The 16511-nt window shown below is 45.9% G+C and overlaps 1 protein-coding gene across 3 annotated transcripts in view; it reads right to left on the reverse strand.

Moving 5' to 3' along the window:
* The window catches only part of LOC137346119 (guanylate-binding protein 1-like), a 50109-nt gene extending 43592 nt beyond the window's left edge, over positions 1-6517 (reverse strand). Inside the window, exons 1-2 of one of the 3 annotated variants that reach the window (XM_068009430.1) lie at positions 6138-6233; positions 5870-5911 (exon numbers count right to left, since the gene is read on the reverse strand). The gene's annotated coding sequence lies outside the window, so the exon portion shown is untranslated. Of the gene's footprint in view, positions 1-5869; positions 5912-6137; positions 6244-6300 lie in introns of those variants that run through there. The other 2 variants (XM_068009431.1, XM_068009429.1) reach the window with 2 other exon arrangements.
* Positions 6518-16511: the final 9994 nt, after the last annotated feature.

Here is a 16511-nt window from a genome sequence, read left to right on the forward strand (position 1 = left end):
CTCTAAGGAAGACTGGAAAATTATGGCCAGTGACTCTGCAATTTTCATTCTCATTTCCCTCAGTATCCTTGGATGCATCTCATCCGGTCCTGGTTCCATAGCAACTTTAAGTACAATTAACCGATACAAAACCTCATCCTTATCCATTTTAAACCATCCAAGTGTCTGAATTACCTCATCTTTCACCATGACCCATGCAGCATCTTCTTCCTTGTTAAAGACAGATGCAAAGTTCCTATCTCAGCCATGCCCCCTGTCTCCATGTGTAAATCTCGTTTTGGGTCCCTAATTGGCCCACTCCTCCTTTTACCACCTTTTTACTGTTAATATACCTATAGAAGGCTTTTGGATTTCCTTTTATATTTGCTGCCACTCTCTTTTCATACTCTCTGTTGGCTTCTCTGATTTGCTTTTTCACTTCTCCTCTGAACTTCTATATTCAGCCTGGTTCTCCATTGTATTATTTGCCTGACATCTGTCACAAGCACACTTTTTCTTCATCTTAATCTTGATCTCTTTTGACATCCAGGGGCTCTGGATTTGTTTACCCTACCTTTCCCCTTTGTGGGAATATACCTTGCATGCGCCCAAACTATCTTCTTTAAAGGCAATCCATTGTTCAGTTCCTGTTCTGCCTGCCAACTTTTGATTCCAATTTATCTGGGCCAGTTCCATTCTTACCCCATTGAAGTTAGCTTTCCCCCAGTTAATTATTCTTACTCCGATTGTTCCTTGTTTTTTTCCTAGGTCAGCCTAAACCTGATGATACAATGATCACTGTCCCCTAAATGCTCTCCTACTGACACTTGATCCACTTGGCCCACCTCATTCCCAAGAACCAGGTCTAGCAGTGCCTCCTTTCTCTTTGGACTGGAAACATACTGTTGCAGAAAAGTCTCCTGAACACACTCTAGCAACTCTTGCCCCTCTCTGCCCTTTACATTACTACTATTCCAGTCAATATTCACATAATTAAAGTGCTTCATTATAACCACTCTATAATTCCTGCATCTCTCCAATTTCCTTGAAATTTTTTCCCTCTACATCTTTCCACTAATTGGTGGTCTATAGACTACACAGAGCAATGTAATTGCGCCTTTTTTGTTCCTTAACTCTAGTTAAATAGCTGTCCTTGACCACTGCGACATCTTCTCTCTCTTTAATGAAAACTGCCTCTCCCCATTTCCTTCCTTTCCTATCTTTCCTGAACATCTTGTATCCAGGAATATTTAGAACCCAGTCCTGCCCTTCTTTAAGCCAGATGTCTGTTATAGCCACAACATCATATTTCCACGTGGCTGTCTGTGCCTGCAACTCAATGACACTATTTTCCACACTCTGTGCATTCACATCAATGCACAGTAACCCTGATTGAGACTTTAATACTTTCCCTCTTACTCTGACCCCACTTAATGCTTCACTATTTCCTACTCTTATGCAATCTGTTTCTCCCAATTATCTGTGCACCTGGCATTTCTCTCTTGTATTATCTCCTGGTTCCCGTGCCCCCTGGCAGGTTTATTTAAACCCTCCCCACTAGCATGAGCAAATCGCCCTGCCTGGAAATTTTCCCAGCTCAGTTCAGGTGCAACCTGTCTGGCCTGTACAAGTCCCATCCCCCCCCAGAACTGGTCCCAATATCCCAGAAATCTAAAGCCCTCCCTCCTGCGCTATATTTTCAGCCACGCATTCAACTGCTGCATCCATCTATCTCTATAATGTTATGACCAAGGTGGGAGGAGTGCACTGTTTATTTTAATTCTCCACTGGTCACATCATATATTTCAATTTTTATCCCAGTAAAGCACACCAACCAAGGTTTCTTTGATAAACAACAAAATTATCAGTTTATTATAAACCAAGTCTTAACCAATAATGAAGCAAAACATAAACACACAGATTGAAATATAAAAGTTACCTTTTACCTTAGCCCCCCACACACAGACACACACATGCATACATACATGCATACATTGGTTAACTGGAAAAATAACAGGGATTTTCGTTTTTGAGCTCTATTACAAACAAAAAGAGACAAAAAAGAGCTGAATACTAGCTCATTCGTGAAGAAAAAAGAGGAAATGGAAAGATGTCCTTTGTTTAGGCTTAGCATCCCAAATGCGGACAGACGTCTGTCACTGGGATCTTCTTGCAACAATTCTTTTCAGGTGACATTGAGGATGAGTTTGGGTAGGCTTTCCAGTAAATGCAGGAACGGAGGTTCCAGACAGGCCTTACAGGAGGAATGCAGCAACAGTTTCAGTTTGCTTCTTACACTTGCATCTCAGCTCCTCAAGAGATGGAAAACTGGCAGGCATTTTCCAAAGAGCTGGGATCGACTGAATTGGGGTGGTTTGTTCTTGGCAAGTTGATTCTTTAACTCCTTTTCAAACAACTGTTCAACCTCAACTGTCTTTTGTAACAATTCAAAGTGAAACTAAAAAAATTCCAGAAGTCAAGACTGCTATAAATCTTGACCTGTCACTTCTCTGTAAACATTCTTCTCCAAGTCAAAAAAAGCTCCCTGCTGGGTATTTATCTGAAAATAGATGCTTCAAGTAACTGTTTACAATCCAGACCTCTCAGTGACCCTTGAAAACAAAAGCATCCATGAACTCCTTTTCAGTTTGAACATCAATTGTCAAAATTTAACAAAAATGGAAGCACTCATAACAATACTCAATTGCGTGTTTATCCGGACACTACCACTATTGAGGTCCTGCTTGCTACTTTCTAACCGAGCTCTCCAAACTCTGACTGCAGGATGGCATCTCTCTTGCTACCTATGTCATTGATACCAATGTGGACCACGACTGCCGCTGTTCACCCTCACTCCTCAGAGTGATCTGCAGCCATTCAGTGACATTTGCTTTTCTTTAGAACGCTGACAGTCAACACGGAACACAAAAACGAACGTGCACCAGCCCAGCTATTTGAACTCCACTGGCCTGACTCTGCTCCCTCACAGGCCTCGTTATGTAAAATCCACTGCCCTGACTCTGCTCCCTCACAGGATTCGCAATTAAAACTCGACAGCCCTGACTCTGTCCCCTCACAGGCCTCGCTATTTAATCTCCACTACCCTGACTCTGCTCCCTCACAGGCCTCGTTTTGTAAAATCCACTGCCCTGACTCTGCTCCCTCACAGGAGTCGCTAATTAAACTCTACCGCCCTGACTCTGTCCCCTCACAGGCCCCGCTATTTAAACTCCATCGCCCTGACTCTGTGCCTCACAGGTCCCGCATTTTAAACTTCACTGTCCTGACTCTGCACCCTCACAGGCCTCGCTATTTAAACTCCGCCGCCCTGACTCTGTCCCCTCACAGGCCCTGCTATTTAAACTCCATCGCCCTGACTCTGCTCCCTCACAGGCCTCGTTATTTAAACTCCATCGCCCTGACTCTGCGCCCTCACAGGCCCCGCTATTTAAACTCCATCGCCCTGACTCTGCGCTCTCACAGGCCTCATTATTTAAACTCCGCCGCCCTGACTCTGTCCCGTCACAGGCCTCGCTATTTAAATTCCACTGCCCTGACTCTGCTCCCTCACAGGCCCCGCTATTTAAACTCCACTGCCCTGACTTTGCTCCCTAACAGGCCTCGCTATTTAAACCCCACTGCCCTGACTCTGCTCCCTCACAGGCCTCGCTATTTAAACCCCACTGCCCTGACTTTGCTCCCTCACAGGCCCCGCTATTTAAACTCTCCTGCCCTGACTCTGCTCCATCACAGGCCTCGCTATTTAAACTCTACTGCCCTGACTCTGCTCCCTCACAGGCCCCGCTATTTAAACTCCACTGCCCTGACTCTGCTCCCTCACAGGCCGCGCTATTTAAACTCCACTGCCCTGACTCTGCACCCTCACAAGTCCCGCTATTTAAACACCACCACCCTGACTCTGTCCCCTCACAGGCCTCATTATTTAAACTCCACTGCCCTGATTCTGTACCCTCACAGGCCTCGCTATTTAAACTCCACCACCCTGACTCTGCTCCCTCACAGGCCCCGCTATGTAAACTTTACTGCCCTGACTCTGCTCCCTCACAGCATCGTGATTTAAACTCCACTGCCCTGATTCTGTTTCCTCACAGGCCTTGCTATTTAAACTCCACTACCCTAACTCTGCTCCCTCACAGGCCCCGCTATTTAAACTCCACTGCCCTGACTCTGCTCCCTCACAGGCCTCGCTATTTAAACTCCAACACCCAGACTCTGCTCCCTCACAGGCCTCACTATTTAAACTCCACTGCCCTGACTCTGCTCCCTCACAGGCCTCGTTATTTAAACTCCACTGCCCTGACTCTGCTCCCTCGCAGGCCTCACTATTTAAACTCCACTAGCCTAACTCTGTCCCCTCACAGGAGTCGCTATTTAAACTCCACTGCCCTGACTCTGCTCCCTCACAGGCCCCGCTATTTAAACTCCACTGCCCTGACTCTGCTCCCTCACAGGCCTCGCTATTTAAACCCCACTGCCCTGACTCTGCTCCCTCACAGGCCCCGCTATTTAAACTCCACTGCCCTGACTCTGCTCCCTCACAGGCCTCGCTATTTAAACTCCAACACCCAGACTCTGCTCCATCACAGGCCTCACTATTTAAACTCCACTGCCCTGACTCTCTCCCCTCACAGGCCCTGCTATTTAAACTCCACTGCCCTGACTCTGCACCCTCACAGGCCTCGCTATTTAAACCCCACTGCCCTGACTCTGCCCCCTCACAGGCCTCGCGATTTAAACTCCACTGCCTTGACTCTGCTCCCTCACAGGCCCCGCTATTTAAACTCCACTGCCCTGACTCTGCTCCCTCACAGGCCTCGCTATTTAAACTCCACTGCCCTGACTCTGCTCCCTCACAGGCCCCGCTATTTAAACTCCACTGCCCTGACTCTGCACCCTGACAGGCCCCGCTATTTAAACACCACCACCCTGACTCTGTCCCCTCACAGGCCTCGCTATTTAAACACCACCACCCTGACTCTGTCCCCTCACAAGTCCTGCTCTTTAAACTCCACTGTCCTGACTCTGCTCCCTCACAGGCCTCGCTATTTAAACTCCACTGCCCTGATTCTGTCCCCGCACAGGCCTCGCTATTTAAACTCCACCACCCTGACTCTGCTCCCTCACAGGCCCCGCTATTTAAACTCCACTGCCCTGACTCTGCACCCTGACAGGCCCCGCTATTTAAACACCACCACCCTGACTCTGTCCCCTCACAGGCCTCGCTATTGAAACTCCACTGCCCTGACTCTGCTCCCTCACAGGCCCCGCTATTTAAACACCACCACCCTGACTCTGTCCCCTCACAGGCCTCGCTATTTAAACACCACCACCCTGACTCTGTCCCCTCACAGGTCCTGCTCTTTAAACTCCACTGCCCTGACTCTGTCCCCTCACAGGCCTCGCTATTTAAACACCACCACCCTGACTCTGTCCCCTCACAGGTCCTGCTCTTTAAACTCCACTGCCCTGACTCTGCTCCCTCACAGGCCTCGCTATTTAAACTCCAACAGCCAGACTCTGCTCCATCACAGGCCTCGCTATTTAAACTCCACTGCCCTGACTCTGCGCCCTCACAGGCCTCGCTGTTCAAACTCCACCATCCTAACCCTGCGTCCTCACAGGCCCCACTCTCTTCTAATCTGACTCACTATTTCAGACTGCTCCTTATTTTGTTAAACTTCTTAGCTGCATCTGCTGTGTCACTGAACCAGATTCCCACACTTCCTATTATTCCGATATCAGAATCTGTCACGAGCTGCACTCAGTCACCAGCTGTTCCTTTCCTCTGTCCATGCCGTCACGTAATGTTGAAAAATTAGCCCAGCTCGAGTTGCTGGTGTCAGTCTTGGCTCAGGAGTAACACTCTCACCTCTTAGCTTCAAGCCCCACTCCAGAGAATTGAGCACAAAATCTGTAAAAGCAATTTGTAATATCCTGAGCTTGTAAAAGGTGCTACAGAAATGTGAGTTCTTTATTTCTCTGCAAAGTGAAACAACCTACAAAGCGACTGTACATTCTACAGTTACTGAAAATAATTTCCATTATTCCAGCTCCCACCCAGTCTTGCTGCATGAAGATAAACAGTGCAAACAATTGTAACAATGTCGATCATTCCTGTTATTAAATTCATACACTACCTTCCTGCTGCAACCAGAGCTGAAAAGAGAAGAGGTTTTCAATCCGACTGCTACCGAGGAACTGCCTGCTCTTTCTGACAGTCTGGGGAAGGAGGAGGTTTTGAACTAAACAGAATGAAACTGAAAGGAGCTTGTACTGACAGGCAATAAATGACTCACTGACCTTCTAGTTATACTCCACAGGCCGAAAAACAAATAGCAGTTTAGTGTGTCACCAATGTAGGAGATTCAGGGGTGATGGGGCCAATGTCTTCAGAGCATCCTGTGTGAGAAACGTAGCCCACTTGATAATAATTTACACCAAGTCAAACTCTGAAGAAGTAAGTTTATTTAACGGTCTTGCAAGATCGGGTGTCCTACAAGCAGGCACACCGATCAACATATTCAGTTCATGTTTATACAATACAAATCCATTTGTCCACGCCTTTATTTTACATTATTGGTTATAACGTATTATGACACTAACCTATCCTATGGTTGCTACAGTCTCCTCCTCTGTTTACTTCTCCCCCTACTCTAACTTTCTAGCCCCTAACTCTTGTTTTTGTTTTACCTTATTTGGCTCTCCATTATGTGTTTTAACTTGCAGCTGTCAGCCTTTATCTTAGTGGGGCAGTTTCTTATTCACTACATCCTTTGTTCTAACTCTTGCTGTTTCTCTGTTATCTGCCGAAGCACAATTTTTAAGTGATGTACTGTCCCAAGGTCTGTACTTACATACCCTTATCAATTCTCTTTGTCAGTGATTTACTGTCTTAAGGTCTCCACTGACATATCCTTATCAGTTCTCTTTTTCAGTGATTTCATTATGTTGTGCACAAATGACTTCTTGGTAACTTTCCACAAGCTGTAGAAACAACATTTCAGTATTTCTTATTCTCACAATTCCCCCTTTTCTTTTACTTAATCCTTGTTGTTTTCTACATACTGCGGAGGGTTCTCATATGTCCTCTCAAATCCTCTGAGCATTATTTCAGCCGCCTTTTCAATGTCTGTATTTCCGTTGATTCTATCCAATTTGTCATTACCTAACAGGTATATACTTTCTTCCTGGCCTTTTTGTATTGACATCTGCTTCGTCAAAGCTGTCTCAATCTATCGCTGTGTCAGCCCTCTTACACAAGGAATAATACAACACCCGATGGCTATTAGTATTCCAACAACCATGATCAGGGAGGTAAAAACCGAGATTATCATGCCTTTCCATTTTCCAAACCAGGATTCAAGCCACCCCGTCAGGGAAGTGTCTGCTCCTGAATTTTCGGCCATCTCCTCTGCTAAAGTTGTTAACCCTTGCAGTGCTCGGGTGATTGAACCATCGGGTGCTGTGTTATTTGGGATAAATGTGCAACATTTCCCTCCTAACATTATACACACACCTCCTTTTTCTGCTAAGATCATATCTAGAGCCAGTCGATTTTCCCAAGCCATTCTACTAGTGGCATCTAATTGTTCAGCTATACCTTTTACCGCATCTCTAGTATAATTTATAAATCTTTGTTGGTTGTAATAAATATAATTTATCCAATCTACATTTTTGTTAATAGTGACCCACCAAAACAAAGACTCGAAACCGGCGGTTATTTGTTTTCGGGCCTTGAATTCATCAGGTACCCCTCTTGGGACCCCTATGAAATCCATGTAAACCTGGTCGTCAAAAGAGTTCGCTATCGCTTCCCTTTTACCCCTTTCCCTCGTTATTATCTTTTGTTTCTCAAATGCCGAGGTGAATGGTATTGCCAATTGAACAATTGCGCATGTCCCCTTCCACTGGGAGGGTAGGGTCTGTCTCAGGATTTTTCCTCCGCAATACCACCATAAATCCGCTCTGGGGACATTCAATGATGATTAGTTCCCTCCCCTGACTCTTCCAGTTACGTCCTCAGTCTCTATGCATGACTTCAACTCTCCCATATTTCTGGTTAGCTCCGCACCGTGTCGACGTACGCATGATGTGTGATTCACACTGGTGGCTAAAAATGAAGGGGGAGTCCTTGAATCCTTTTTCTCTAGGGGAGGGAACATTATTGACAAGGATATGCAAGTTTGAATACCGTCTTATCCTGATATAGGGCTAACATGCATTCCATGCCCTTTCGGTCACGCTCCCACCCCAGCGGGAAAGGTACTACTTGAGCTATCGGTCTACCAGATGCACAAGCATAGCAATTGTTTTTGTTCAAACTTTTTACAGGTAATTTTATCCATTCTACCCAGGCATTTGTGTCCCCGTAACCGGTTTCTATCTCAATTGTCTTTCTCAGGTCCTTTACCTCTATTATTTTTACTATGTTAGGATCGTTATGAGAGGTCCCTTTTAGTTTGTTAGATGGTTTACCAGTCTTATCTATTGTTACCTGAAAACAACATTTTAATTCACCTTTCTTTTTCCCTTCTCTAACTGTTACTCCAAACACCTTGTTGTCTAATTGGAAGTGGGTAATACAAAAACATCCAACCCATTTTATTTCCTGGCTACTTTTGAAAAGAAAGAGAGAAGGCACACAATATTACAGACAGTATTTCCGCGCTCGCGCCGCTATATAAAACAAAGTTCGTTACTCAAAGTCTTTTTAGCTTTAGTTTCAATGGTTCTTCTGTTAATTCGGTTGTCCAAGTTCCTTCCTCGGCCGGGGGTTGTACCGGCCCCTTGATTCTTGTGTAGTGGGTCCAACCTCTTTCTGCCGTTCTTATGGCTGTTTCAGTGGTTAGGAGAGTCTGGTATGGTCTTTCCCAGTTCAGTTGTAGTTTAGTCTCTTTCCACGATTTCACCAGAACCCAATCTCCTGGTTGGATCTTGTGCACTGCAAATTCGAGAGGTGGTGTCTGTGCTAACAGGCCTTGCTTCCTGAGGAATGACAATGAGGAAGACAACGCCAGTATATAGTTCTTTAGAAACGAATCTGTGCTAACAGGCCTTGCTTCCTGAGGAATGACAATGAGGAAGACAACGCCAGTATATAGTTCTTTAGAAACGAATCTGTGCTAACAGGCCTTGCTTCCTGAGGAATGACAATGAGGAAGACAACGCCAGTATATAGTTCTTTAGAAACGAATCTTTAGTTTCTAAGGTTGGCATCTTGCCCCTGGTTCCCATATAGGGTAATCCGAATAGCATTTCATAGGGAGACAGTCCCACATCTTTTCTAGGGGCTGTCCGAATTCTGAGTATCGCTATAGGTAAACATTTTGTCCAGGGTAGCCTTGTTTCAAGTATCAGTTTGGACAGGTGTTTCTTTAAGGTCTGATTCATTCTTTCCACCCGCCCTGAAGAGGGAGGGTGCCAAGGGGTATGGAAGTCCCATTGGATTCCCAATCCCCTAACTATTTCTTGTAATAGCTTCGAGGTAAAATGACTTCCTTGGTCTGAAGTGCTGTGGCTGCCACAGCTTGCACACACTCTGGCCATCCCTTCTAGCTATTTCATTGTGGTTTCTGCCACTTAAAATCAAAGCTCAGCAAAGCTACTATTCCTAACTTTGCTATATTTCCCATTAAGCATTGTACCATGCCTAAAAGCAACTATAAAAAAACTCAGCAACTGCTGAATCAGAAGGGTAGGCTGAGCCACCCTCTAACAAGGGGGCGTGTATTAGCCTGGTCGGTATGTTTTTCATTCTAACTTTGTCATGTCTGGGTGATAAGAAGAGTGCTGTTGAAGTATAATGTCTCTCTCTCTCTCTCTCTGTACCAGCTGCAAGGCCAAGTTGCCTCTGCAGCCCTGAAGTTATGAAGTCATTTCTGATGAGCTGTCCCTCCCTACAGCACTGAAGCTAGCTTGTTAGCAATACATGACTGATTAATTGTTTCATCTTAAATGTTCCCATGTATTTCTGTTCTTAAAAATTCTAAAATCTAAATTCTGTTCTCACAGTCCCCCCTTTGATTCTTCAAAACATTTTAAAAAATCAATCCCTTGATCCCACCTAGGTGCCTTTAATGGTCTCTATTTGTCTAGAAACAGCCTTCAACACCCAGAGAGGTCGCACTCAATATGTCGCCTGCTTGTGCCATAAGAGGAGCCTGCGGTAACTCTGTAAAGGCATAAATTTTGCAGGGGCTTCAACTACTTGTTTACAACAATGCCTTTTACTATCAGATTTCTAAGGTCTTTCATCTGGCCCCGATGGCCGATATTATTGTTCTGCCACTGCGGGTCTTGATTAGGGTATTTTTGTTCAGCTGGTTCGTTTCCCCCTACCCCGGGAGGGTTTTCTCTTTCCCAAATTTTCAGGGGTCTTCTACGAGGACTTTCATTTCCTTTTTAAACACTCTTACCTCTCCTGACGTTAATGGTGCACTAACAAATCCAATTTCATTATTTCCTATTGGTACCTTTCTCAAGGGCATCATTGTCTTTGGAGACTCTGTCTCTATCATCGTCGTTATCGTCGGGTTTAGGGGTGGTCCTTCTTGCTGTCCTTAGATCATATTTGGGTCTTTTTCTCCTTGGTTTTTGACTCTAAATCCCAATACTCCAACATCCGTCCCAATGGACTTTCTGGAGGGATGTTGCCGGCAGACTTTCCTTGTCTCCCATCGTCTTCCTTTTTAGACGATTTATTTCCCATGATTAACTGAAGGGTCTTGTACCCTACGGTATTCACCTCCTAGCTGAAGGGTCTTATACCTTACGGTATTCACCTCCTAACTGAAGGGTCTTATACCTGACAGTATTCACCTCCTAACTGAAGGGTCTTGTACCCTACGGTATTCACCTCCTAGCTGAAGGGACTTATACCTTACGGTATTCACCTCCTAACTGAAGGGTCTTATACCACACAGTACTCACCTCCTAGATGAAGGGTCTTATACTGCCCCACAGTATTCACCTCCTAACTGAAGGGTCTTATACCTTACGGTATTCACCTCCTAACTGAAGGGTCTTATACCCTACGGTACTCACCTCCTAGCTGAAGGGTCTTATACTGCCCCACAGTATTCACCTCCTAACTGAAGGGTCTTGTACCCTACGGTACTCACCTCCTAGCTGAAGGGTCTTATACTGCAGTACTGAGAAGGTCTTATCCTACAGTTAACCAGTATTCACCTTCGAACTGAAGGGTCTTATACCCTACGGTACTCACCTCCTAGCTGAAGGGTCTTATACTGCAGTACTGAGAAGGTCTTATCCTACAGTTAACCAGTATTCACCTTCGAACTGAAGGGTCTTATACCTTACGGTATTCACCTCCTAGCTGAAGGGTCTTATACTGCCCCACAGTATTCACCTCCTAACTGAAGGGTCTTGTACCCTACTGTATTCACCTCCTAGCTGAAGGGTCTTATACCATACAGTACTCACCTCCTAGCTGAAGGGTCTTATACTGCCCCACAGTATTCACCTCCTAACTGAAGGGTCTTGTACCCCACGGTATTCACCTCCTAGCTGAAGGGTCTTATACCTTATGGTATTCACCTCCTAACTGAAGGGTCTTATACCATACAGTACTCACCTCCTAGCTGAAGGGTCTTATACTGCAGGACTGTAAAATTCACTCCTCAAGGACTTTTAGTACTTAGAAGGTCTTATCCCACAGTTAACCAGTATTTACCTCCTAACTGAAGGGTCTTATACCTTACGGTATTCACCTCCTAGCTGAAGGGTCTTATACTGCCCCACAGTATTCACCTCCTAACTGAAGGGTCTTGTACCATACAGTACTCACCTCCTAGCTGAAGGGTCTTATACTGCCCCACAGTATTCACCTCCTAACTGAAGGGTCTTGTACCATACAGTACTCACCTCCTAGCTGAAGGGTCTTATACTGCCCCACAGTATTCACCTCCTAACTGAAGGGTCTTATACCTTACGGTATTCACCTCCTAACTGAAGGGTCTTATACCATACAGTACTCACCTCCTAGCTGAAGGGTCTTATACTGCAGGACTGTAAAATTCACTCCTCAAGGACTTTTGGTACTTAGAAGGTCTTATCCTACAGTTAACCATAAGTCACCAAGATAATACTTAAAAGTCGTTTTTCTTACCTTGGTCCGTGCACGGAGTTGCCTGACTTCACGTGTGTACCTGCCGCACTAAATACTCGTTCAGAGTGACTTCCCTCGGATCATTTTCAGTCGATTACTCGGGTCCGCTACCAACGAGAGAAACGAGACCGTTTTTAAATTAACGGGACGCGTCTTCTCGTCTGTCGTCGGCCGCGGTCCCGGCAATGATGAAGAGATCCCGGACGAGCCCCCAATTGTGAGAAACGTAGCCCACTTGATAATAATTTACACCAAGTCAAACTCTGAAGAAGTAAGTTTATTTAACGGTCTTGCAAGATCGGGTGTCCTACAAGCAGGCACACCGATCAACATATTCAGTTCATGTTTATACAATACAAATCCATTTGTCCACGCCTTTATTTTACATTATTGGTTATAACGTATTATGACACTAACCTATCCTATGGTTGCTACAGTCTCCTCCTCTGTTTACTTCTCCCCCTACTCTAACTTTCTAGCCCCTAACTCTTGTTTTTGTTTTACCTTATTTGGCTCTCCATTATGTGTTTTAACTTGCAGCTGTCAGCCTTTATCTTAGTGGGGCAGTTTCTTATTCACTACATCCTTTGTTCTAACTCTTGCTGTTTCTCTGTTATCTGCCTAAGCACAATTTTTAAGTGATGTACTGTCCCAAGGTCTGTACTTACATACCCTTATCAATTCTCTTTGTCAGTGATTTACTGTCTTAAGGTCTCCACTGACATATCCTTATCAGTTCTCTTTTTCAGTGATTTCATTATGTTGTGCACAAATGACTTCTTGGTAACTTTCCACAAGCTGTAGAAACAACATTTCAGTATTTCTTATTCTCACAATGAGGCTGGGTGAGGCTGACAGGTCTGAGTGAAGCAGTGCTCTTAGACAAGAGCAGGAGAATAAAGGGCAGTGGGAAACCTGGGTGGGATTATAAAGAGAAAGTGTTCTATTCTCTCTTTTAGACTAATACACATGAAACTGAAGGGCAGGTAGAAAAGGTTTAAACACAGAGCTTCAGTTTACACGTGCTAACTTAATCTGTAAAAAAACTGAATCGTGTGATATTGCATCACTTCCTGTGATGATATGCAGATTAGCATCAACAACCTAGTTCTGTCTGGGTGCATTGGATATTGTCCTGACTGGCATTTCGGACCCGAGGGCTTGCCAACACACTCTCCCTGCGGTAATTGCCTCATATCTGCGTCCGTCCTGTAGCATACTCTTCACATCGTGTCCCTTTGGCTTTTCCAGGACGTCTTTCTGCAACGCCTCAATAGGAGTGGAGGCAGCCACCAACTCCATAATTCATTCTGAGAATTCTGCTTCAGAGAAGTCACATTTTGCTTTCTCTCTGCATCAGTTTACAAAGTTATCCAAGCTCTCGTTGACTTTCTGTCTGTACCGCATGAGTTGCAGGCGGTTTACTCTGAAATTAAATTTAATCTTCGACTGACTTTTTAATGTTGCCCATAGCTTTGATGGATCCTTCTGGTCAGCAGCAGATAGGCCAGGGGTATTGTTGCTGCTCAGACCTTCATTTCCTATGCTGATCCTAATTATTATAGTCTGCTTCTCTGCATCCACAATCTCCTGCTCGAGGAAACATAATTCAATCATCTGCTTAAACAGTTTGAACTCATCTGGGACATCAGGTGCTTTCCAGTCCACCTCTGGAAATTTGGCTGCCATTACCTCAGCCTTCTACTCTTTTCTCCCCCTGAGGAATAAACCTTGCTTTAAAAGTTGTAGCAAGCAGCGATGCCTGCAGAGCTGAGCAGGAGCCACACCCTGAGCTGAGCTGGGGCAGCGCAGGCTTGTGAGCTTGTTGGCGGGAGAGACCCAAGCGTCAGAGTCGGCTATTGGCTAATGGCATGCAGCAATGGCGGTAAGGGCTCTGTGCCAGAACACAATGCTGCACTGATCTCTGGCTGAAACTACCAAAATTTTCTTGCTGGCTCAGTTGAAAACGGTGAGTACGTCCAGATTGCATTCAGTCTCTGCTCACACTGTTGCTGTCTGATGTGAGCATTGTGATCTGGTCAAGGCACTTCAGGTAGGGCTTCCGATTTTGAATTTTCATTTTCAGCTGCTGACCCGTGCTACAACTCACTACTGCTGCCACCATATTGTATTACCTCTTCTGGAGAGGGGGATGATGGTGAAATGGCACTGGGCTAGTACCCCGGGGACACGGGTTCAAATTTTAATTAAAATCTGGAAATTGAAAGCAAGTGTCAGTAATGGTGCCATGGAACTATCGTAAAAACCCATCTGGTTCACTAATGTGCTTTAGGGAAGGAAATCTGCCATCCTTACTTGATCTGGCCTACATGTGACTCCAGACCCACAGCAGTGCGGTTGACTCTTCACTGCCCTCTGAAATGGTTTAGCAAGCCACACAGTTGTCAAGGGCAATTAGAAATGGGCAACAAATGCTGGCTTTGCCAGCAATGCTCACCTCCCATGAAAGAATTTAAAAAAAACAAAGCTGAAGGGCAAGCATAAAGGTTTGAATGCAGATATTTAATGGAGACTTCCTGTTGCTTCAGCTAACTGACCTTGCAGGAGAACTGAATCATGTGAAATTGCATCACTTCATATGATGATATACAGATTCGCATAAACATATATTTCAATGATTATATTTAACATATTAACAAATGCACTATCACAACAGAGAACATACTTGCATTTTACATTGTGCCTCTCGTGTCTTCAGAGTGCTGTCTGTAGCCAGTTTTTTGGGCACTAAATGGATCTGAGGAGCAGGCATGAGAGTGGAGTTGAGGTAGGCAATCAGCCATGATCTTACTGAATGACAGAGCAGGCTGGAGGGGCCACATGTCCTACTCCTGCCCCTATTTCTTATGTTCTTAAGTAGCTCAGGTCCACAGTCTGGCCGGGGAGGAAGCCATGATCAGTGGCCTTTGATCCTGTTCCAGGTAGGTCTTGAGTAAAATGGCTGTAACCAATTCTAGAGCTTCAGGTCAGGGAGTGTGTAACACCGTTCGGGTGGTGGTGAAGGATAATGAAGGAGGTGGACCTGTTGGCCATACCTTCTTTATTAAGAAAATCCTGATAGATTGCTGTGGATCCCATGCTGCAGACATCTTCTGCCTGCAGGGCTTCCCCAGCAGTGGATCTTTCGACGTGACGTTCAAGAACGTGGCGGGATGCATCAAGTTCCTGAAGGTGTTCAAGGAGAAGGGAAACCAGGTGCCGCTGTCGATCCTCACAGTGGAGTCACTCTTCACGCTGCCGTCTCAATGTGACCAGGTGCTGACAATTCACCTCGATAACCTCACGTTCCTGTGGTGGATGTACTCACCTTCCTCGCCAGGTACGTCGAGGGGACCGGCAGCAGTACTGGTGTCAAGGACCCATTTGGGATTTGGACCAGCAAGCGGCAGGTCAAGGTGACCTTGAAGGTCGATGCCAACGGAGCCATCATCCATCCTCCCTCCAGCTTCGCTATCGGGGGAAGTCGAGGCTTCTTGTTCTACGTGGGGCAGCCCAGAGTTCGTCAAACCTGTGTCAAATCTGGTCACGTGGCAGCTAACTGCAGCACAGTCATCTGCAAGAACTGCAAGAAGGAAGGGCATCAGACCAAGGACTGTAAACAGAGTAAGTGCTGCAACCTGTGTGGTGGGACAGGCCACCTCTACAAAACCTGCCCCAAACGCTGCCTCAGTTATGCTCAGGCAGCAAAGTCCAGGGAAAGGCCGGGAGAAGGAACGGTGAATGCGTCTGGTGAAGGAGACAAGCAATCCTCTCCGCAGCGAGGAAAGTCTACCTGAGAAGGAGAAGAAAGGGGAGACAGCTGCATTCAGCAACCCAACACCTGCCCTGTGCCTGTGAACCCCACATCTACAGACAGACTCAATGGAGGAGGAGTCAGCAGACGGACAAACTGGTCAGTGACAAGTGGTACAAAGGAACCAAAATAAAAAACTCCAAAAAAGGAATAGCCCACCACCTAAATCAGTGGCGAGAGAGGCTACCGTCTGAGACAGACTACAGCAGCTCCTCCTCACTGGACGAGGGCATGTGACCAGGGCACTGGAAGCTGTGATGGGCCCAACGCGCCCCAAGCCCAAAGCTGCGAACTCAGCGACATGCCCAGCGCACCCCAGCTCCGGGACACCGAGAGCAAAGAGACGCCGGGCGCACTTCAGCTCCAGGAACACGGGAGCAGTGACGTCTTCAAGGAGGAACAGAGGGACACCAACAGCATAGGAGAGCCCAAGCCTTGCTGCCTCGAAAACCGACGGTCACTTCCAGAATGACCAGCGGGTTGGCAGGGGGACATGAAACTCAATGATACACTGCTAACCCCAGAGAACGTTGAGGAACTCTAAAGGGATTACAAAGGTTGGAGAACCGT

Source organism: Heterodontus francisci, chromosome 29, assembly GCF_036365525.1.
Source record: "Heterodontus francisci isolate sHetFra1 chromosome 29, sHetFra1.hap1, whole genome shotgun sequence".
Classification (NCBI taxonomy): Eukaryota; Metazoa; Chordata; class Chondrichthyes; order Heterodontiformes; family Heterodontidae; genus Heterodontus; species Heterodontus francisci.